Source organism: Scophthalmus maximus, chromosome 10 (assembly GCF_022379125.1).
Source record: "Scophthalmus maximus strain ysfricsl-2021 chromosome 10, ASM2237912v1, whole genome shotgun sequence".
Taxonomy (NCBI): Eukaryota; Metazoa; Chordata; class Actinopteri; order Pleuronectiformes; family Scophthalmidae; genus Scophthalmus; species Scophthalmus maximus.
Window position 1 is genome coordinate 6,817,815 of NC_061524.1, and position 22,566 is coordinate 6,840,380.

The window sequence follows — 22,566 nt, forward strand, 5'->3', positions numbered from 1 at the left end:
CACACATTGAAACTGACTGCCGTCCCAGAGGAGAGAAGCGTTTGTGGCTAGAGGGACCAGGTCCCCTTGAACAGGAAGGAAGGAAGCAAGAACTAACGCCACTGTGAATGCACACACACACACACACACATACACACACATACACAGAATGACTGCTCAAGCTTGAACGCACATGTATAAACTTATCAAAATACACACAATACAAGCAGGTGTTCATGCGCACATTCACAAACACTCAGCCACACACACACACACACACACACACACACACACACACACATATAGCAGCGCTCTCAGCAGCGAGTCAAATAAACAGTTTGAGGAGGGCGGTCAGGTACTGCATGGTTTAACAGGGCCAGAGTATTTTAAAGAGGCTGCTGAAAGGTGCTCAATGTGGAATAGACTTCTCTCCTGCTGGAATAAATCTCTCTTTGTAGTCACAAAACCCCGATGTTGGAAGCCGAGTCACAACCGTGAACGGCATGAAACATTTAGGACTGATGCCGTCGCTGCTCCGCGACCTTCCACTTATTGAGCTGATAGTGCATTTCAATATTTAACATGATTCATTTTATTCTTCTGTCGCCATTAAATCAACCGTAGTTTGGCTTTCTTTCCGTTTCCCGCTGGAATCAAGTAGTCCTCGAAATTCACATTTCTCAGAGTGGAATAAGCAACTGCATTCTGTCTGGCTTATCTTGGTCTTATAGTTGTTCTGCAGCAAGCACCCAGACTCCCATGCACAGCACAACATTTTTTTTTTTCCCCCCTACTCCCTTTTATGAATGTGCACCAATGAATACACCACGTCAAACACTGTCTTCTGTACATTGTGTAGCGGTGCTCAAAACACACCGACACACAAGGCCCTCTGTGACCTCAGGGTTGAGCCCACTCTCCAGGTCCTCACAGTAATGTTCCTCTTGCGTGACATAAAAAGAAAGATAGAATTATGCCAAACGACACGACACAACATGCCATTTTAACATTTATACATCACCTGTATAAATGCTCAAAACCGATACTACGTTATTAAGTTGTTACTTTTCGATCCAAGGCTCCCAGTGTTTAAATGTATTGGTCGATATACAATATTTCCAATGAGCCATTTTGGAGGGGGGCGAAGAAATAGATAAATAATAAAACAAATTCCGAGATGGATTCTGTTTTTCCTACAAGATCTGTTTTTGTGCTCAGTTGGAAAGTTAGTAAAAAAAATTTTTAAAAAAATAAGAGGGTTTAAATCATTGTGGGACATTAAAACTGTCCAGAAACCAGACAGATGACATCGTTCTCAGTATTTCAGCACCTTCCTAAGTCACGGTGAGACAGTCTTCACTGCAACTTTTTCTACCCCGTTATGTAATCACCTCCCACACCATGCGGGAATGATTTGTTTGGTCAGACGACGAATAAAAGAAGCTGACTGCAGCAGACAGCCAACACATGGTGAGTTTATTAAATGTGTGATGTTTTCTGTCAGTCGACTGTGTATCTGCGCAGATCCTTTTCCAGTGCTCTTCGCTTCTTTGTTTTTTTTCCAACTGATTCATTTTAAAGGGGCTCGGCCATTTTAAGGTGGTCAACAAAAACAGTACCATAATGGTTTACGTAAAAAAAAACCCAAATCCATAAATATGTAAAACAGGTCAAGCAGTTTCAGACCGCACGGTGTTGCCAGAGGAAAAGTCTGGGGATCATCAAGGCGAAACCGTGACCTAACAGTGATGCGAGGTAAAAGGTCGGCTTTTCATGAAAGGGATTATGAAAAACATCCCCGGGGAAACAGGAATGTACATTCACAACAAGCACTGGCCAGTTGAACGCCGGTGACCATCACTTCCCTTATACCACACCGTAGGCTGAAAGTGAATTAGAGCTCCCTGATAACTTAATGGACGACAAACGATACCACGATAGCAGGACACTCTAATGGTGTGTTGGATCTAAGTGCCTCACTAAAGCTGTTTTCAGACGTGAAACTCCGGAGAACGTCCGCAGAATTGCGCGCCGACGTTCTCCGGAGTTGGCCATTCACATGAAAAAAAAGGAACCCAGTCATGAGATTGTCCGAGTCAGGCGCATTCACCACAGCCGGGTTCAACCTCCGGGGTCTGCGTAGAGCATGCGGGAGGCCCCGAAAGCAGAGTTTTTTCGTTTACGGTCATCAGCACTTGCTCGCTGTGAATCCTCCAGAGATTCCCCTGGTGTGTCGTTCTCACAGGGGCTCACTCAGATACTCTCCGGAGATCATTCCAGGGAGCTGGCAGGAGGAACTCCGGACGTTTGCATTCTCAGTGTGCGTCTGAAAGCATCTTAACAAGACGTGCTCCCTTTCACCTTTTTCTGTCTCCGTCACGCAGAAGGCCAACACGCACGGACTCGCTGTCCTTTAAGGTTCTGGTTGCTCCTCCTATTGTTTGCCGAACCAGCAGGGCTGTGGTCATTGTGTTTGGGAAAGGAGGGAGGGGAGGTAATCGGAGGGGGGTCTGTCTGGTTAGGAATTGATTTAGTCTGGGACTGAGACAGGGGTGTAAGGTCGTAGCCCTTGACTGTGACCCGCCCACCACCCCCACCAGCTGAGACAGTGATTGTGAATTTGTATACAGTGAACAGCTTTTTACGACCATTTCTAATAATCTATAAAAATCTCGAGATATATCATTTCTGTTTGCACATGTATGCTACATAAATGCTGCCCATGACAGTTGCATTCATACGCATTTTTCCCCCTTTGTTCCTTGTGAGTGTGTGTGTGTGTGTGTGTGGGTCCCATGATGAGGAGTGTCTAATTAGGACCAGGAGGAAGCGCAGAAGGAGGTGCAGGGTCAGTCCAAAAGGAGAGAGCAGATCGATCAGGATGGAAACCCCACAGCCCCCACCCCACCACTGCTGCCGCCGCCACCGTGCCCGTCACCTGCCCCAGATAACACACCAGACCAGGTACGCTGTGTATCCTGTACTCCTGCAGCCCAACGCACGCGCAAACAAACATCTAAAGCACACACGCACGTACTTCTAGTATGGTTCCTCGCGTAAACGGATTTCGCTCCTGATATGCATAGAAATTACACACACACACGCACAGGTACGCGCACGCACTCCGCCGGTGTCCACTCAATTTACTGCACTGTTCATACCAGAGGTTCCTCTGCATTAATGCGTGATAGACAGGCGCATTAACAAGTAAATGAATACAAAAGAGATGTAGGCACACAGTGAAGGACAAACACTGTGCAAAATGACCTCAACACACACACACACACACACACACGCACATGTGTGCAAACACAAACACACACCAATTTAAATTACGGGGTGCAAATTGGGTGAAGGGGGAGACGCAGAAGGGGGTTGGGTTGGAGCGCAACTGAAATGGAAGAGCCGGACTGATCAATACTGCTGGAGATTTTCCTCCCTCTACTCTCCTCTCAATTGTCATGCTCCCTCCAAGCAATTAAAGGCTCCCCGTCTCTCTCCTATTCACTCCGCCGCCATTCTCTTTCTCTTCCCTTCTCTCTCATCCACCTCACCCCTCTGCTTTTTTTTTTTGAGCAGCACGTGTCCCTGGTTTCTCCAACTGTCCCTGTCCGTCACTTCTGTCTTTCTCTCTGCGTGTCTCTTCCCCCGTTTCCTTCATCGGTATACAGACACATCTCTAACATGCGTCGCAAAGCAAGCTGACAATGGCTGCTTTCAGACGTGCACTGAAGTCCAGATATTTATATCCAGATGTGAGAGTACTGCTGGGAAATCTCTGGAAGTTTCACCCCTCACCTGAAAGTTCCAGAAATACTCCTGCTGATTGTGAACTCGTCTGACTCAATCTCCTGTTGGGTTTCTTTCATATGTGAAGTGCAAACAAGTACACTTCTAAAATCAAAAGAGCTAAAAGAAAGTTTTAACTATTTTAAAGTAGATGAACTTTGACCTATTTACTCGACTGATGTCCTTTAATGCATTTCTCCAATGCCCAACACTGTAGGTGTTACCTGTGTTGGGGCAGCACATGTATCTTGCACCTAAGTAGGTTAAAACAAGACTTAAAAAAAAGAGTTTGCAGACCCTGACCCAGTCCTGTGTGCTACTGTATTCAACCAACACCTGCACTTAACAGTACCTATGAGTAAAAAGAACAAACAGTGGCCAGACAGTGTCACCGGCTCATGAAATATGACTCCTTAAAGAGGGAGCAGGAAACAGGGTCTAGGGTTGAAAAGAAAATAGGGTTTTAGAACAGTTTTGTAAAAAAATTTGTTGTGAAACCTCCAATGTGACTTTTTACATGCATTTAGTCAAATGTGAGGGTCAAAGAGAAGACGAATCGAATGATTCTGCGTTGAGACACTTCAATACAGCGCTGGGTCAATGTTCGCAATCATTCCCAATTCTGTATTTCTGTTTCCTTGCCCTCCCCTCTGTGTTATTCTGTGTATCCATATGAAACACGTTTAAAAAGTCTGATACTTTTGAGATATAAAACTTTAAATTGTTTGTTGGCTTGAATGTGACTTGAGGAGGTCATTGGGCGAGCACTGATCCAATGACAGATAGCTTTAAAAGGCCCACTACATCGTTGACATGGACTCGGTTGAATAATGTGTCGTCCAACCACGTCTTAAGGCAAACGTGTCTGTAGCCGTTCTGGATGGCCACGCTCGTAAGGATGGGCCATGAGTCTGCCAAAGCTTCCCTCGGACGGCATCATTAGGATGCACTAATGGTGTAGAGGTGCACACTTCCACAGAGTCTCCTCTCTGAGGCATTCTTGGTGTTTCGGCTAAGTACGCTCAAGAAGTCGTAGAGGTCAACGTGTGAGGAACGGAAAGAGGAGAACTTGAGAGACCTCCACACATCTGGTCAATCGCTGCGCAAAAAAATGTGTGTGTGATTTTTGCATTTTGCATTTTCTGTCTTGAAATTGCAAAAAATTGGCAACAATCGTCGATTCTAACATGGGAAAGGTTCAGAGAGCGGTTCAGACGCTGCTCGTCTGACAAGCACTTTGTTTGATGCATTGCGAGGCCTTTGTTCTATTTTGGAGAAGAAAATGCAAAAGTTAGAACGATGCTTACGAACGGAAAATAGAAGTTAGACGTCTGCAAACTAAACTTTGAAGAGCTGAGGCAGTTTATAGGACTGGGACTAATGGGTTGCAGGACGTATTGTGCAAAGACTGTTTTAGAAATGTGGTTTAAATGCTTAACAGTCAGAATTGATAGGGAAGTGAAAAAACAACATTCAGAATTAAAAAATGTATTTGTATGTTTACAGAGATAACCGTAACATTTACTGTTCACCATTTTGTCCAGTGGATTTTCTCCATGTAAACCGTCCATCCATTATGCACAGCGTTTATCCTTGAAGGGTCGGGAGCCAATCTCGCAGGGTAAACACCGGATGAGGGTAATCTGTTTTTAGACATGAACTCCCGACAATGTCCAAAATCGTGTCAGAATCGTGTCCGGACATGCTCCCGAGTCAGACACGTTCACAACAGCAGGATAATCTCCAGCGCATGTTTATGCGAGGTCATATACGTGTGTGTGTGTGTGTGTGTGTGTGTGTATGAACACATATATATATATATATGACCTTGCTGTGTGAGAGGAGATACACTTTTCCAAAAGAATTCACCCACCCGCACACGTGCAACACCGCTCACAGCGGGTGGTCACAAACAGGAGCATACAGATGCTAGGTCAGGCTGTACACAGCGGGTCAGTGTTGGCTTTGTGTAACTCAGCATGGCACGAACAAAGATTAGCACCAGTGTGTGTGTGTGTGTGTGTGTGTGTCGAGGTAACTCTGTGTAAGAGCTGGTGTACAGGGGTATTGTGATTACTCATTGACCCTCACACCCACACTTTCAGTTGGGGGGAATAAATGTGGATGTTACTGGATGTTACTAAAATGCAAAAAAAAAAGGTTTGGTTGATCAGTTCACTGTATCATTGTGGAAGCTAAACATACTATGTGTTTACAGTGACATGAGTATTGTTAGAAGTACTAGTGAAAACAGCACCATCTGTGGTATTTGCTATAATACTTGTATCAGTAATAGTGTGAGATTGTTGTTGTTGTTGTTGTTGTTATGGGTGGATTGAAGTATCTTCCCATTCTTAATCCCAGCACAAGAGTCTCTCAGCACCACGCAGGCTCCCTTAGGTGTTCGGGGCGGGGGCACAATGCCACTAAAAGAGAGAGAGAGAGAGAGAGTGAGAGAGAATTGCATTGTGGTACTCTGAGTGTGACGCTTTGCCTTCACAGACAAATCGATTAGAGACAGTTCAGCACCATGGATGCTCGAGGCGTTTCACATAAAGAAAGAAAGGGAGAGGGAGAGGGAAGGCGGGAGGGAGGGAGGCTGCAGAAACTGGCCCATCCCCGGCTCATTTTAAGGGGGACGGGAGCGCCGGTAAGAGCATGCAGACTTGCAAAACTGCTGCTTACACACTTGGACAGTGATGCATTGTCTATTGTTCTGCCTCTAAATGAACGCTCCTCCGCGATGTGACATCAGTGTTATTCACAAAGACGTACTGCTTCAATAAGAAACATGAGTTAGCGTTGCTCAGGTTTCCTTCACGAGAGGGTTTTTTTTTTTTCAATAGTCGAAGGCAGTTATGAAATATCACGATGACAGCTACTGACTGAGCACACATTACGCTTTTGTTACACAATGTGCTAGGTTAGTATTAGGTTTCAGCACAGAGCCCGATCCCCGCTAATGTCACTTTACATTATAACATTCAAGGCATCCAAAGGAGCTGAGATTGGAAGCTGAGCCCTGGAAACAGTAGTTGGCAAAAGGATCCCTACATGAGGTCCATTTAAAAGCTGTTCTAGATCTTTCGATTGAATAACACTTCTTCCTCAGTGGACTGACTGGTAAGGAACATGTGCTCGGAGACATGGAAAATGTGAACATCTGCATTTCCATGACAACTGGGAAACATGGCCGAGAAACAGCTTCTAAATGGACCTTGTGATAATGTTTTTTCTACTTCTGTTCAAGGTCAAGAATGAACACTCAGTCTCAACTTGTAAGCAAACACGGACAGAAAAAGATTTGGGCATTGTGACACCTGACAAACTCCACCTGCCGAAGAACTCCAGATCTTAATTTTGGTGTGTTTTCAGAAATTATTGGGTATTCCCCAATTTTTGCGTCAACTCACCAACCTAAGCTGAGAATATCTAGACAAACTGTGAGAGATCATGTCCTTTAACACCCCCATGCTCAGCAATAACGTTACATGAACAGTGCAAATCGAAATTCTTATTTAATATTTAAATTTCGAATTAGCTTTCTGCTTCAATGTGGTGAGTCAATGCACTATGGTCATCCTCTAACAAAGGGGGTTGCCTGCAGAGATGACTGCTTGATAGTTTGTATTTCAACAAAAACAAGAGGCTACGGTGGACACAATTTTATGATTGTTTTCCTTAAGTAAGAAAGGAAGTCCCCAAAATGTGACTGTGTAAACTGATTTAGGTCCCTACAGCATGAGTTACACACACACACACACACAAGCACACACGGCAACAGATACACACCTCCCCTTTGCCCCGTCTGGGCTTAAAGGTCAGTGTGTGTCTGGCAAAGCTGTACTGGGATCCTCCGATCCCCTCAACTCATTAAATGTCACTTGTATTCAGACCAGACACACACACACACACACACACACACACACAGATGCATATACATGTATATGCACTCATCTATACCCACATACTCACACACAGAGGTAGAGGTGACACAAAGCAGATTCTGCCTCGTGAAATGAAAAATGGCCTTGCAGTCCCGCGTGTAAATTAAAGGACAACACACTTTCAAATGAACCCGTCAACACACTCTGTAATAAGCCGGAATTCACACAGCCATGACGAAAGATACTAGTACATGATGTTGATACCGAGGCCGGACACTGTGAGGTTCTGATGGATTTCAAATCAACGTGATTGGCGTGACAGGTGGAAAAGTTGTGTTGCTAAGGTGATGTGCAGGATAAACGCTACGGTGCAAGAGGAATGATGGCGGCAGATGGGTTTGTAACTAAGCGGAAAAATCAACAACAATCAAGTCATTCTAATCAATCAATTACAATTCCCTGCCTTTGGAGGAGCTAACATGTGTAATAATGTAAAAATTGCTACGCATGTAAGAACATGTAGTCATAGAAACTGAACGTAATCCTGCGGTGTAATGTATCCATGCTCCAGTCTCCCTCCCGTAAAGAGTCCTTGATTTAGCTGATTGCAGAGCAGAGGCCAGAGCTGCACCAGTTGATTATGATAATGGCAGTGTGTGTTAACAAGGGGCCAGATCTAAAGTCAGGGAAGGAGCTGTGGTTCTCCAAGAACTGACCCCGGTTTAGCATAACAATGGAATCAGGGTCTTGTCTTGCTTGAGTTTCTCTCTTCCTGTCTCCGTTCATCCTCGACTCCTCGTTGGTCTGTATAGCTGTGAGTCAAACGGGAACACAGTTAAAGTGATATATTTGTGTGTTTCTTGTTTGGCCTGTTGGAACAAATTCACTTTGGAGAACTGTTGAGAGCACTGACTACACTGCCACCCTTGTCTACCCATGATATCACTGGTATTTCAGTTCTTTATGCAAACACAGAAGCATTAATACCTTACATATTTCGTGCCAACATAGCCAGAATTGTGTGTGTGTGTGTGTGTGTGTGTGTGTGTGTGTGTGTGTGCGCGTGTGTGTGTGTGTGTGTACAAAATAACTCAACAACGCATGGACAGATTTGAACCAAACTTGGTGCGGATGTTACTTGGGAGGACATCTCCAGATGATTAACTTTAGGGGCTGATCAGTCAACAAAGATATGGTCATAAAACAAAGGTTTCTTCACAAACAATAGACAGACAATCTAAAGCTTATATTGATCAGAAAATTATTCTTGATCATATGATATCATTAGGCATTTCAACAAAACAACAACAGCAAAAAAAAAAAGAGTCTCCACATCGCGCAATGAAACAATATCAAAAGGGTTCCAGTATGTGTTAAGCTTGAACCCCTAAATATTGTGATACAATAGGCCCTGATTGGCTGCAATACTGTGTTGTGTTTATACTTTCTCCATATATATTACGCATATTGAGTGTTTTTGACAGTGAACGTCCCAAAGCCAAGAGGTCCATATTATAATCCATCTTTTACTTTATTTATTTATTTATTTATATATATATATATATATATATATATTTATATATATATATTTATATATATTTATATTTTTTTTAACCTTAACTCACTGCCACACACAAACACGAGTACTCACACAGACCATAACACTCCACTGTCTGGGGATTATTCGAATAATTATGAATAACACATGAGTGTCTCCCCTCCCCCTAGCTCCCACCGCTGCCTCTTATTGGCTTTGGCACACCGCCACTCATTCACCACTGCCTGCCGGTCTGTCTGTCTGTGTAGCTGTAGGACCTCGACACAAGACGCGCCCCCCAACAATCAGACCTCATTTTCCCTCATAAAAAGAAGATCAGTGCAGGCCCATGACCACAGCAATCACATTAGCGAAGCCCTTTCTCATGGAAACAGGCCAGGTTCAGGGAGAAGGGTGAGATTTGGGGGATTGGTCGATCACTGAGACGGAAAGTTTTTGTTTCTAGACTTTGGATTGAGTTAATGTAGATTTTTCAAGGTCACTATCTGTGTTTTGTAACTGCAAAGGTTTAATTTTAGCAAATCTACTTGAAGCCCAGCTTTGGTAACTCAACGTTGCCATCTGCAATTGACCTGCTGTGCAGGCCAATTGCTTCTGTCTTCATCATCTTCTCTTTAAACTTGTGACTTTGCCTTAAGAGAGTCCAGAAACAGATCCTTGTTAACCGTGTCCAAAGGTCCTTGATGACTATTGCCGCAAACTCCGAAAACCCAACAAAATCCTTTCAGTGGCTCAATGAAGAATTTGTGTTGCCACTGTGGCAACGTCTGCCGTTCTAACATCTGGAGGGCAGAAAGAGACTAAGCTGTCTATTTCTGTTCAACTTTCTGTTCAATTATACGCAGCCTCACCGGCTGGACAACACTTTAGCCCAGTAAGCTTGACCTTAGACATTGTCATTCACACGACTCACACGTCCTGTCACGAGACAAAACTCCAGACAACATTTGCATATGGCATCTACACAACAGTTAAGATTAGGAAGAAATGTCACTATGATTTAAACATTTACTACAGATATGTGATGGGTATCATATTCATGAAAGTGAGGACCTTCACTTTTTTTGGCCCTGCCAAAACAAAAAGATCACCATTTGACAGAAATCATGAAATACTGCATATACAGTATAGACATAATTTAACTACTAGCAGCTGGACTCAACAGGTCACTTCAAGCGTGTCAAGGATGATAATATCATGACTTCTTCAAAAGGTTTATTCCGTTTTAGTCGATCCTCTCTCAAGCAAAAATTGAAAAGGCAAATTTTGAATTGATAGGAGCTCAAGGGGTTCTTAATTTCTTAATTCAAGTAATGCAAGTTGTACTTGAAGAAAGCACAACTATATGACATTGGGATGGAGGAACACTTTTTTTTCAGAAGTGCACAAAAAGATGTGTTGATTATTATTATATTTGTCAAGAAAAGACAGTGTGCGGGTGTGTGTGTGTGTGTGTCTGTGTGTGTGTGTGTGTGTGTGTGTGTGTGTGTGTGTGTGTGTGTGTGTGTGTTCCACTGCCCAGGTTGCAAACAAGCAGGAGGGAGGGATGAGAGGTTGGAGGGGAAATCAATAGCTCCTCTGAGCACATTGCCTGACATAACCTTGTCAGACCCAGGCAAGGATACAGTCGGACGCTAAGGGGAAGGAGGAGGGGAGTGCATTGTAAAATGTAAATAAAGATACAATGCAGTCAGTTGAAGCAGAACATGGTGAATTTATCTTTTCAACTGCTGATGAATCAAAGTCTCTCATAAAGACCACCTTACACATAAATCCTGCCGGGTTTTCCAGCAAAAAGGATTTATGCTTCCTCGGGAAAATTGTCCCTTTGTCTCTCCACCATCTGCCGCAGCCTCAAAAAGCTCAGAGCTTGATCTCGGTTCCCTCTGAGAAGCATTAACGTCCTCCACTGTGGGACATGCTAACACATTTCCCCCCCACAAACTTATCTTCGTCTCAAACTTGGAAACTTCAGGTCAGCACACTTACACGTAGCACGACGCGTACACATTATACTCACTGGTGCGGCGTAGGGCAGCAACGTCCCAAATCAAACACAGCCACATTTTGAGGGTGCCATCTGACATGTTGTCTTACTACACTGAAAATATTAAATATAACTACAGAAGTACGCAGATTGAGACACAGCGTGTGTTCTCTCCTCCTCTCTATCTGAAACATGTTTGGTCAAAGGAACCAATAACCCTTTGACTGATAATGGACCTCACTGTACTTCCTGTTTCCTTGTCTCACAAGCACACATAGCTGACATCACACTATACTGCACACAGTGGCCCATCGCTATTGGTCAAGGATCTGATGACCACTCACATGCAGTCCGCCTGCCCAGACAGTGCCACATTAAGGGATTTGGGCCAAACTCTTGATCGCGGTGAAAGGTGAAGCGAAGGCCACCGCACTGTCTGCGCGCGTCATGTGCCTGCGTACCGTACAGTATGTGTTGTTGTTGTATGTTGGGGACAGAACGAGCTTGTATGCGAGTATGCACTCCCTCAGAAGGTTAAATCGGGAAGGCTTTAGAAGGCAAATCGGGTCAGCCATGTGACCCGGGGGCAGGCAGCAGTCTGGCGTCTGATGCCAACACACACACAAACACACACACGCACACACACACACACACACACACACACACACACACACGCGCGCACAAACACACATCCTCCCTTCTTTGTGTCTCTCGTTCTTTCTTTCTTTCTTTCTGTCTTTATACCTACAGTAGCTCCTATGAGGACGTCATTATGCCGCAGGATCCATCTTTTCCATTGACAGGACCATGCAAAATACATGGCGCTTGTCTTGGCTTAATGTATTGCTATGGAAGCAGAGGAGACCAGCCTAATGACCACATGGCTTCATTATTTCAAATATTAATGCAATCTCCCCCCTTTGTGTCTCCTTCACATTAAGGAGCAGACCGCTGCCCGACCGCAGGACTGATAGGAATCAGGCCATTTGCTGGAACTGCTGCAAAGTTTCTCATGTGGGTCCACAAAAACAAATCCAAGCAGCACCTCCGACCAAAAAACAACAACAACAAAATAGAGGAAGAAGAGCCGCTGATCATCATGATTTCATAAATATCACAACACATGAACGTAGAACAGAATTTTGAATTAACTTTTTATCATTTCTGCCCTCGCGTACCCCTCACCAGCTAATCCGGGAAGGTATCATGAATGTATGATTCATGTAGCATGTAAGTGTGAGAGAGTAACTCAAATAACTCTGGTGTTTTAAAAGTGAGCACATTTCCCTTCTGCTTTGCTTTGTTTCATCTCCCCCTCCTTTTCCACGTCTCAACTCTCACAGCTTCGAGTTCTTTTCCCTGCTTTTGCACTTTTTCCTCATCTTTCCTCGGTCTTTGCCTTCACCATCTCCTCATCATCTTTCTGCTCTTCCTGCTTCTTTCTTTCTCCTTTAAATCTCTTTAACGCCTTCACTTCCCTCACTCCCGTTCCCCTCTCTTCTGATGCTTTGCTCTTCCTCCTTCTCCCGTCGTAACACTTCTTCCCCTTGTTTTCCCACACCTCTCCTCTTCCTTACACCCCCTCTTCCCCATTTCTCCTCATCTTCTCCCCTCTCCTTTCACCCCCGTCTGTCCTTCCTTTCTTCCTGCTCTTCTCACACCTCGCGACCTTCTGCCATTTTTCTTTTCCCCTCATTTCCTCTCCCTCGCCGGAGAATCAATTTCTGCCCCAGGCACAGCCGAAGCCCTCTTCACTGCCTCACGCACACACACCCGCGCACGCGCGCGCGCACACACACACACAAACACACACACACACACACACATCCCCTCGTTGTGGTCAGGCGACTGGGGCTGACCTTTTCACTGATTCCCGTTATTAGAGAAACTGACATTCAAACCTCCCCAGCCCTCAGGACACTGAGACCACTCCTGAATCACGCACACATTCAAACACTCGTACACACACACACACACACACACACACACACACACACACACACACACACACACACACACACAGACAGACACAAACACACACACACAAAGCTTTCGCCGCGCTTTTTCTTTTTGTCCCAGCATCCACTCTTATATCTCTCAAAATTAATCCATTCACCCAACAAGTGAAAGAAGTTACTAAAAAGACGCTCAACGCGTTGAGCTGGAGGAGGATTTCCCTCAATCTGGCAACCCAAAGCTTCTTCTTTTTAATGGCATCTATAAATCAATAGTGAATGAATCATTAGTGAACCTTTTTCGTCTGATTGTGAAACATCAGCGTGAAAATAAACACTATGAAGATTTATGATCTTGTACTGTTTTACATCAGATATATCAGTGGGGAAAACAACTCAACCCTTTCAAACTCTAAATTACTGTTACTGAAATATCAACACACGTTAACAGTGGAAAATGTGCTGCCTGCTTGTGCTCGGCTTTCAGGCTGATTACAGTCAGGGTTGGGTTTTGAGATGGAACCTTCACATCACACACACACGCACAATGTTACAATGTGTTTTTTCGACATTTGCAATTTAAAGTACGTAATATGCAAACTTCATTATGTACCGCATATATAAAGCACTATATTGTGGCATATTAGTGTAGAGTTATGCAACTTTTTCAAAAGGGAAACTGTAGGGGAATTTTTAAATTTAAAAAATCCCCTGTGATGATGTTTTTAGCTTAGAGACAAGTCATATCAAAGAGCCAAAATAAACTTCAATTTGGGGTTAGCAAAGAAAAGGTTGCAAAAAATATTGTATCCACATCCACTGTTGTCAGAATATTTCCTGCTTCAATCCAGTTTTTTCATCTGTCTCTTGCGGGTCTAAAAATATAAAGTGCCAAACTAAAAGAAAGGGGGAATATCATGGACTTTTATTTCAAGAGATGCAACAAATAGCACAGGATAAAGAGATTGAAAGGTCAGAACCATAGAGTGTACAGTATGAAGGGATGGTTGTCATGATGAAGTGAAAATATATACAAAGTCCAGAACGTTGTGTTTGCTTTGGGAAAAATGTTAAATAGTTTTGTTTCTCCGGGGGTTGTCTTAGCCTCTGCAGGCTAAAACAACCCGGGCAAAAGGCATGAATATAGCGAAGGAGTTAAGCACAGACGGCACACACAGATGTATTTGTATGTATCTGCATGACCCGACCAGGAAGAGAGATTGAGCCTGACAATACACTCACTTAGGCCTTATTTAAAATGAGCCACATTTCTCACTGTTATTACAGCGAAACGGTGCCCAGTTTAGTGGAGCCGCGGCCTCAACTCCTTCGCTGTTCACTCACATGCACAGAGGAAAATATACACAATCAACTCAGGCTGCCATCAAACTATCGTTACTGTGCTGCTGTTGTTTTAACAGGCTGGAGGGGTGGATGAATGGAAAGAAGAGAGAGATCACTTCCTCCCTCTGTGTCTCTGTGTGTGTGTGTGTGTGTGTGTGTGCGTGCGTGTCAGGGCTGTGCGTATGTCACTCAAGCTACGAAAAAAACTATCAACCATGAAAGAATTAACTGCCGTATCACCCGTGTGATTCGCTTTCGTGGGTCTGTGTTTGAAACAGACTTTGTTGTTTGTTGTGGCCTGCGATGTGAAGGTTAGTGTACCTGCTTGGGAGTGAGGTGAATCGATGACGCACCGCTATTCTATTTGGTAGTTGTAGTCTGTCGTGTGTAGAGTCCCATCAAATTCTCTCTTTGTCTTAACTCCAACATGCCGGGCCCTTAGCAGCACAATGGACTCATATTAAGGCCGTCAATCATCCACAAGATGACGGCAAGGGCGATAAACTTCAAGCACACAAACAAGTCTTAGAGTGGCAATAATACACACATGTACAGTACTTGACTAATCCTGTAATTGTTGGGTGAAGCTAGTTTGATGCAGCTGTGTGGGTGTGTGTGGGCGTGTGTGTGTGTGTGTGTGTGTGTGTGTGTGTGTGTGTGTGTTTGTGTGTGTGTGTGTATGTCTCAATGTCCCTGCAATGTCACTCAACACTGCTCATCCGCGGGTGTGGTTGATAAGAGAGGTGTGTGTGTGTGTGTGTGTGTGTGTGTGTGTGTTTGTGTGTGTGTGTGTGTGTGTGTGTGTGTGTATGCTGGTCTTTATACAAATGTGTGGTGAGAACAGTAGAACAGGTCAATCAGACCACTGCTTTGGGGCATGAGGTGTATGTGTGTCTCTTTGACAGTTTTCGGGAACATGAAGAGACGACTGGCACCCTGCCAGGTGTGTGTGTGTGTGTGTGTGTGTGTGTGTGTGTGTGTGCAAGCAAGCATATGGAACTTAACCAGCCGGAGGGGTTTGGGACAGGTAGAATATCTTAAACGTACACCTCTTTACTGGCCATCACTCTCTCATTTGCACTGCAAAAATGTCAACGTTAAGACTCCGGATTTTTAACATTGACATTAGTTAATAGTTTATGATTTGCTTGTGAATTGGATTATGCATTTACACAAAGCCTATGTTTGTATTGTCATGCCCAAGTCAGAGGTACCACCGCCAGGATTTAACCAGGTCAAATGTTATGGGGGTTGATATTGACATTGTCTCTTAAATTGTGAAAGAAACACGGCAGTTTTCAAAACCATTTAGTCCTGGAGCAAACCAGTATAATCCATAAGGGTGTTAATCTGTGTTAAACTGGTGCTGGGGCCAGAACAAGCCTTCTCCAATCTGCCTCAAAGAGTCAACTTTATTTTACAGTCTACAGTCAGAAAATTAAACACACAGTTACTGAGAAGCAATAAACGTTCATAGTTGTGCCTCCTCCTTTCGTGTCTATGTATGTTGTATTGTGTATTGCTTGTACTCTTCTTTTCCTTCTCTGCAAGTCACATGCCTTACTCCTCGTAACTTTTTATTCTCTGTTCAACTGCTTTCTCCTGCTATGGATTTACATATTGTTTGTTTCATTGTTAGTTTTAAAATCACTAATTTAAAGTGGAAATAGACAGTCCTTTGTCTTAAACTTTTCCTTATCATGTTAAAACAGACTGCACAGTGTAACAGATAGAAGAACAACCCCATCGCTGCTCATATTGGGCCTCTACAAGCCTTGCTTTCACCATGTTGGCCGCCAGGATGCAGTTTTTAAAGGAAAGATGACGCCTCAATTTGAGGCACAAAGTAACTGTCACCCGTTGCATAACCAAAACAAACAGAGAATAGCGTTCTCCCAGTATCTATCCGCAGTGATGGAAATGGCAGACGGCGGAACAGCCGACTTGACAAAAACAACTCGACCTTGCGAGAGAAAAAGAATCTTGTTGACGGAGGAACAGTGAAGAGTGAACCTTGGACGGGCATTCGCTCCGTGGAGAGAGTGCCAAGACTTGAGAGGCTTAAAAAAAAAAAAACGACATGCGGTTTGACTTCTTTTCTACTAGATCAGTAACACAACCACCCTACTTATTAATACTACCGGACGTTTATCTCAAGGTTATTTTTTTTACTAATGTTTTCTGCTTTGGACAATAGCAGGCTGCTGGCATTAAGTTAGCCACGATGCTAACACTGCCGTTAGTTAAAGCTATGAGCCAGACAATAGCGTAGGAGCTTCGGTGGACATAGCTCGTCCTTCTCCTCCATTATCTCCAAAGTGGAGTTGACGACTTCCTCAGGAGCTCAGAGGGGAAAAGTACCTGCGTCTTTACCGCCGTCTTCACGTCAGCGACCAAACAACGATCCCACCTGGAACCACCAGGGGCCCTTTGATATCTGGCATAGGGACATCATTGAAAATTAGCCCTTTAAGGCAAATTTGCCCTGTAAAAAATCAAGTGCAATACAAAATAAAAGTTTGAAAATGATAGTAAAATGAACAATCATTTGATGAACAAAACTTTTCTGACATTTGTAATTCTTGTCAGAATGCAGGAAATATTTCCAGCTGCCCATCAGCATCTCAGAAGCAGAGCTTATTAATGTCAGGACGCTTGTCCCAATCAAGAGTCAAAGGAATTGTATTACCTTCTTCTTTTTACAGTGTGCATGTATCTCTCTCCTTCACTCTCTCTCTCGCTCTCTGACCCAGAAAGAGAAAGAGCCACCTCATCAGCTCCACCCTCCACCTGTAAGTCAAAAATAGAGCTGGTTGAAAAGATAAATACTCGCTCTGCTTACAAAAGCCCAAAAAGACAACAAAAAAAACAGAACTACTTCAACAGCACTCGTAGCCGCAGCGGACTTTAATCAACCAACCATTGTGGCCAGTGAATTCAGAGTTTCACAGGCCAGTTGGATGTCATTTCTGAGCAGCGCGAGCAGCTCAGACGATATGAAACTACTACTACTACGACGATGATATCTTGACTAACAATATATCGGTTGGCCGATAATATCGGGGATGTGAGCCTTTCACAGACAAATCGGTATCGGCATTCATGGGCGTAGATAAAAAAAATGTATTTCACAGAATAAACAATGCAGAAAAGAAAGTTTATTTTCTTAATTCAAGTTCTATATTTACAGAGCGTATGTAAGTATTTGCATTTTCTTATTTTAGTTATTTATGACAATTTTGGAATAAATGCCTCTTTTCTTAAAATATGCATATATCAGCCGTCGGGAAACCTTCAGTCCACAGCCTCTCCCCCTTCCTTTCACTGTGACATTGCTAGCATGTGGATGATAATCTAGTATGACGTTTACCTCGTTCAATGCTAGCGGGTTAATGTTTGCTAATTGGCATTCAAACCACGATGGGACTCTAAAACTTGGGAACCCAGACGAATGAAATGCTCTCTGCTCCTGGAGGCAAAGTGTGTCTGGTTTCACTGCACTTTTACCATCTGCCCCCTCCTGCAGCTGGACTCTTCACATGTGTCAGTGGAGTGTTGTGAGTGTCCACTGTGACTCGGGACGAGACACAACATACTAACCCCCCCACAACACACACACACACACACACACACACTTCACAGCGAGCAACAAAGGTGTTCAGTCACGTGAAACCCAACCCTCAAACCCGCAGGTTGACCCCTCACCTTTCACTCACTCACACACACACACACACATTAAAAGAAAAAGAAAGGATGGGAGAGTAGTGTGTGTGTGTGTGTGTGTGTGTGTGTGTGTGTGTGTGTGTGTGTGGTATCAGGCTTGCAGACATGCAGGAGGGTCACAGACACATATACACATTGGTTCCAGACATAACAATCTTACAGACAATGTACCCTCACCCACTTGTGTGTGTGTGTCTCTGTTTTGCGCATGCACACTCACAAATTCTCTCTCTCACACACGCACACACAGACACACTAGTATGTCTTGAGTTCATGCCGTGTCTCATCTTTCTCTTTCTCTCTGCCTCTCACACACACTTTTCTGGCAAAGGTGACCCAACCCCCTCATCTGTGTAGCTGCAATTAACCTACACAGCCCCTGTGTGCATATGTGTGTTAGAATGTGTGCGTCCTGAACTTTGTTACACAAGACAGTCATCACACACACACACACACACACACGGGCGCGCACGCGTACACACATGGGCACTGATAATCCATGTCTTTCCTGGACATCCTTTTATCCAGCTCAGGCCCCAGGGATTTTCCATTGGCCTGGCCAGGCGAGGCCTCTTTCTGGGGTCAGAGATCAGAGGGAGGCCCTTCATGACCCTGGAGGATCCAAGCTCTGTACATCCCCTTACAGCCGCCTGCCATCAGTGCGCCGTGAGGTCAGAGGGTTAGAATGCAGTCAAGGAAGATAATACAACGCTGAACATCATCTAGAAGTCGGTGCGTGTGCTTTTTTTTTTCTTCTTGTCAAATTACTCAGGCACAGCGTAAAAAGGCAGTTTCCGCGGCTATATTTGCTGTTTAATGACTCTTCGTGACTGAAGTCGAAATGACCAATACATAGCGGTGTCCTTGAAGTGGCACTCATTAGACGTCATAAACAGTTTAAAAGCACATTGTAGTTGCCAGATAATTGTTATGATTAGAACAGGAGGTAATAGACACAATGTTTATGGGTGTGAGATCATTTATGAGACAAGAGCAAAGTTAATGACACAAAGCTTAAATTAATTTCATTTTGTGACACTTGTCTTCTGATTATATTCTCTGTTTTTTTCGGGTTTTTTTATTAACCGGGGTTGAATGGGCTTTTAAACTTCATGTAAAATCAGTTTAGCACAAATTGGCTTCAAAATGTAATTCCCCCTACATTAAAAGAAGCTTGAGGGCAAATATATGTGACCACTAACAACCACATACACTCATGCACACGCACATTTGACACATGTTGCTCTCTTCCCCTTCCGGACCCTCCCCCACCCCCCACCCCCATTCATTCATCCTTTCATTCACTCGCATTCACTTTGACAATGAATTTGAACTTCAGGCCGAGTTCGGAGTGGAGGGACAGAATGAAAAGAGCGGAGGAGGGAGGGGGGGGGCACTTTCTTTCTTCCCCTAAGCCTTCTCTCTGACCTTATGACCTGCACAGGGCCAGACAGCCCGCCCCTCCCCTGGCCTCGTCAACCCTCCACATTCTCACTTACAAAACCACACATACAGTATTCTGGTTTGAAGACACAAGGGTGTGAATGGAGCAACGTTGGGTGGGAGACAAGAGAAAAAAATACATGGGCATAAATCACCATTATTTGATTTGTCTTTTCTACACCTTACATTCCAGCACTGACCTCCTATCAATAGACTTTGACCTCTTATACTCATGTGTGTAACCATGTGTGCGCTTGTCTGGGCGGCATAACTACTCCACTCTTACCACTGATTCAAATAGTACTGCTAATTTGGACAGTTTAACTGTCAGCGTGAGTGTCTGAGCAACATGCAGGGTGACAAGTTCAACTTCTCCGAATCATTTTCGGGGCCGAGAGACAAGTCAAAGCACTGGCGGAAGGAAAATCGATTTTAGGGCACAACCAAAGATTAAATAACTGTTTTGCAGCGTTTCCTTTGAATAGTCTAAACAGATCATGTGGCTGCATCATGACATAACATCAGCGAGGTCAGATTAAAAAACAAAAACAGAGCAGTAGACACAGCAACTCTGACCCTCAACGTCGTGACATGTCGTGTGTTTGACGTGAAAACACACCGCTGCCCTGGCTGTTGTTAAAGGATTAAAGCCGTCTTCAGTGTTTAAACAGTTTTCAAGCTTATGAGACAGGGGGGAAAAAAATCCTCCATTAAAGTCAATACTCATATGAAAACTCAGCTTGTAGTTTCAGCTTGACTTGGTGAAATCCCCGTCGACAGTGTTTTGGCAGGATACCTAAGCATTCCATTGTTATGTGTCTTAGGTATGCGATGTAAGCTGAAGTTGTTCTTCATACCTGGAGCTTTTTTTCTTCTTCTGTTTGTCAGTCCACTTATGACAAATGTCTTTGGAATTTGGCACTTTGTCACAACTCTGCAAGGTGTATTTTTCCAACAGGATTATCTCGTTTTTCAGCCATGGATAAAAATATATCCACCTTAACCCTGTGACAACAACATATCTGGTCAGCCTTTAAGTCTTAGTTATCTTTATAGTTTAACCATTGTTCTGGATAGTTAAAATAATCTTTACTCACCAGTTGGTGAAATATGGGAAAAGGTCAGCATTACAAGATCAAATGGTATCAGACAGACAAAAACCTCAACGCAACCTCAGCAAAACCACAATAAACCTTAAGAAAAAAATTGAATTTTGGATTAAATTGTACCAACATCTTCTGGCAAGGTCCAGTGTTGGCCAATCAAATTACATGAAAGAGAATGTAACTTTAATGATAAATCACTTGACAAGGCGAACGCTGAATAACAGATTTGGTTTTTACATCAAATTGTTTTAGACCATCTGTCTTGTTTACAACCTGTATGATTCTGGCTGCTTGTGCTACTTGTCTCGTCGGACTTGATTGCAGCAATGTCACCATGCTCCTACAACTCAGCAATTACTGTGATGAGTGCAAGGTTATCGTCCATCCATCAATCCATGCATCCATTAGCCATGCAGCTTATCCTTTTGAGGGCCGTGGAAGGAGGTGGGCTGGAGCCAATCCCAGCTGACATTGGGCGAAAGCCATATCTATCACTGGGCCAAGTGCAAGGTTTTCATATCCGACAATAATGATGGCCAAGATTACCAAAAATAAAAAAAAGACCAAAAAAGTTTCCTTGAGCGAAAATCGCTCAAGTTCCGAGAGGTTCGCAGATTCTTTGGATTTTTCTTGTGAGTGTGTGTCTCACGTGTTTTGATCATTCCTATTTTTGCTTGCTTTGTATCTCTTTTGAAGTATACAACAGTATACAGTTACTTTCACCTCCAGTTAAGAATGGACATCTGCTGTTCTTAAGTCACTGACTTAAACTGTAATGTAATGAAGGGGTTAAGTGCGTTGCGGTCATGTCCATGCATTACTCCTTTGCTGGCTTTGATTGGAATTTCATTTTTTTTTCCTTACATGCCAGAACGGCGTTGTGGCCATTATATGTGCTAAGTAATGTTCAATGATTGTCCATTACAGTAAGAGGCATTTACTTTGCAGCCGGTTCCTATAGCCCACAGTGGTCCGCATGTATTAAACCACTCGATATGTATAGAAGTAGTTACTCCGCTGCGTGTCAGACAGAAGCTGCCCAAGACAAAATGAACTCCGTTGGTATAGATCAGTCAGAACACAGATGCACAAGGGAAGAAAAGGCAGACTAAACACACACTCTTACAAGCGAGCACGCACGCACACACACACACACACACATATACATACACGAACATTCTTTTCCTTTATCTAGATTCCATTGGAACACTGTTGTGCCAAGGCCATACAGTGACAAAAGCGGTGTGAAAACATGCTTTCTAAAGTCTTTGGAGAATCTCTTATTGTTACAACCCGGCAGGCCAAAGACAAATCCATGGGAGTTTATGGGGGACTGCAGGTCATGGTTGTATAGATTTTATAACGGTGACAAATGCATTATGCTTTTCACATAAACCGGCACAGGAAAGCCCCAGTAAAGCAGAAGGGCCGGAATACTTCTTGGGTTTATAACACAATTAATTTATCATGGAAAGGGCGAGAGAGAGAGATCGGCAGAGGGCACAGGGGCAGAGAGAGAGAGAGAGAGAGAGGACATGAAAAAATATATAGTGCTGATTTCTTTTTATTTAGCTTATTTCAGATTATTTGAGCCAGGAGGAAACTTCTGCTCTGAGGTGGGAAATGAAGACTTACAGTCCTCCCATGTCCACCACACTCAACCCTTTCACAATATTGAACTACGTCAAAGTCATTGGCTCTTGAATTTTCAATTCTGCATGTTCTTTGTAACCTTTTGTAGCTTTTATTCAAGGAGGGGAATCTGACAGACCTCTTATTTTTTTTCAGTCACACC

The 22,566-nt window shown here is 43.7% G+C and overlaps 1 long non-coding RNA gene across 2 annotated transcripts in view; it reads left to right on the top strand.

Annotated features, from left to right (window-relative positions):
* The window catches only part of LOC118284303, a 258,240-nt gene extending 244,179 nt beyond the window's left edge, over positions 1 to 14,061 (top strand). For both annotated transcript variants that reach the window (XR_004784799.2, XR_004784800.2), the window contains 2 exons: positions 2,749 to 2,943; positions 12,142 to 14,061. This is a non-coding gene — a long non-coding RNA (uncharacterized LOC118284303). The remainder of the gene's footprint in view (positions 1 to 2,748; positions 2,944 to 12,141) is intronic.
* Positions 14,062 to 22,566: the final 8,505 nt, after the last annotated feature.